The following is a 2,474-nucleotide window of genomic DNA, read 5'->3' as shown; positions in this document are numbered from 1 at the left end:
CAACGCCCGTCCACCTCCTCCCTCCAACGGCGTGAACGGTGGAAAAGAGGGATGATCCCGCCCGCCACTTTTGGTAGGACAGAGGCGTCCCACATCTAGAAGGTATATTCCCTCTCGGGGATGTCCTCGTCCCACCTCTTTTTCAACCAAACAGTGGGATGAAGTTGGATCGTCCCATCCCATCCCACTTCGTCCCTGGAACCAAACACACGGTAAGATGAGCAGCATCTGTGTCTCCGCAGGCACGGCCGCGGCACTGGCACCGGAGGTGAGGAGCCTGCACCCAAGCGCGGACAGCGCCGAGGAGGTCAGGCTCGTCCAGCTCACGCGGTTCTCGTGCGACGGGCTCGCCATCGGGTCCACCGCGCACCACCTCGTCTCCGACGGCCATGCCGCCAACAACTTCTTCCTCGCGTGGAGCCAGGCCACCCGCGGGGTCCCAGTCGACCCGATGCCCGTCCACGACCGCGCCTCCTTCTTCAAGCCCCGCGCCACCAGATCGAGGTCGACCACCGCGGGTCGAGTTCGACCACCGCGGCGTCGAGTTCAAGAAGCCGGCGGAGCCACCGTTGGCGGCGGCGCCATACTCGGAGGCTGGTAACAACGTCGACGACGAGATGTTTGTCCACAGAGCCCACTGCAGCCGGGAGTTCATCGCTATGCTCAAGTCGAGGCGTCCCCGCCGGGTGGCCGGCCCTACAGCATGCTGCGTTGCGTGGTGGCGCACCTGTGGCGGTGCATCACGGCGGCGCGAGGGCTCCACGCCGCCGGCGCGGCCACCACCAACGTCTCATCGCTGTTGATGGGTGCGCACGGATGATCCATCCGGTGCTGGACGGGTACACGGGCAACATGGTGCTGTGGGCGCGCCCCACCGCGGCGGCGTGGGACCTGGTGGTGCGGCCACTGCCGGCACGCGATGGAGCTCATCAACCGGAGCTCACCCAGTCGATGGGAGCTACTTCGGTCCTTCGTCGACTTCTCGACGTCGGGGGCAGTGTAGGTGGAGGGGCTGGTGCCGGCGGCCGACGCAGCGAAGATGGTGCTGAGCCCCAATATCAAGGTCAACAGTTGGCTGCAGAACCCGTTCTACAACCTCGACTTTGGCGGCTGCCGGCCGTGTTTTTTCATGCCGAGCTACCTCCCGATGGAGGGCCTCCTTATCCTCGTGCCCTCCTACTACAGGGACGGCAGCATCGATGCTTACGTCGTGCTCTTCAGCTGCCACATGGACGCCTTCAAGACACTATGGACCCACGGCCTTAGTGCCGGTTGGAATAGGGCCCGGTACTAACACTACTGGAAAAATCACCTCTAGTACCGGTCAGTAACCCCCTCTAGTACCGATTGTATAACCAATACTAGCAATCCGGTACTGAGGATGTCCTTTAGTACCAGTTGAAAGAACCGGTACTAAAGGGTACCCTTCAGTCCTCGCCACCAACAACTTCCTCCTCAAAGAAAAGACCACCTTTTGCTACAATCACGATTTCATGATGGAATGATCAAGTCAACCATGTATTTTCTTATATGTTGTTGTGTCTCCATGTTAGTTGTCAGTATTAAGTAATAATAGGTTTGTTTGAACTAGACTTGCATAATCTCACAAATTTGGAATGATGTTAGATTGTAGCTTCCTCCCATGCTTGCTCAACCAGGACAATCTCTGCTGTACTAATATTTTAGATACTTGTTCCATGAAAAAAGAAGAAGAAACCCAAACCAGAATATCTAGAACTGAACCATCAAGTACATAAAAGGAGAAAAAAAAAGAAAAACTGAACTATCATGGTAATTTTAGTACCCAACATAAATACCTCAGCATATATCCCCATTTAACATAAATTTAGTGCATGCAATAGTTGGATTAAACAGTCAGCTATTGGCAATGCTACAATGCTTGGTTTCAAAGTAGATTAAAGCCTGATTATTTCTGTCCAAAGTAGATTACTCTATTGACTGAAGGCTTTTTACAGACTGATTATTTCTGTTGTTTCGTTAGGATGGAGGAGTTTTTTTTTTTGTGCGTGTAAAATTGCTGACTAAATCCTAAATTGAAATGGCACATGGTTTTGTTGAGCGAATCAAGATCTTGCCAATAACCTCTTGAATAGCTTAGTTGCAATGGGCTGTCACTAGTAGAGAATTGGCTTTCCATGCGCCCCCTTTTGTCCCGGTTTAAAGTTGGCCCGGGACAAAAGGTTCACCAACCGAGACTAAAACTCGGTCACTAGTGGGGGGCTCACCAACCGGGACCTTTTATCCCGGTTGCAAAGGCTAGTGGGAAAAAAAGACTCTGAGAGGCCTTTTATCCCGGTTTGTAATACCAACCGGGATAAAAGGGGTCTTTTATACCGGTTGGTGTTTCCAACCGGGATAAAAGGGTCCCCCACGAGTTAATACAAAAGGATAGCATCCCCTACATACTCAGATGTGGTGTGTAGGTGGGATGGCAAGGAAGCTACGCGCGAGGG

General features: G+C 53.2%; 1 pseudogene; it reads left to right on the top strand.

The window, feature by feature from the left end:
• The first annotated feature begins 217 nt into the window (after window positions 1–217).
• Window positions 218–1,294, top strand: LOC101781427 (annotated as a pseudogene).
• The last annotated feature ends 1,180 nt before the right edge of the window (window positions 1,295–2,474 follow it).

The sequence above is a fragment of the Setaria italica genome, chromosome II, assembly GCF_000263155.2.
Source record: "Setaria italica strain Yugu1 chromosome II, Setaria_italica_v2.0, whole genome shotgun sequence".
Taxonomy (NCBI): Eukaryota; Viridiplantae; Streptophyta; class Magnoliopsida; order Poales; family Poaceae; genus Setaria; species Setaria italica.
Note: the sequence above shows the minus strand (reverse complement) of the source record. Positions and strands in the feature narration are given on the sequence as shown.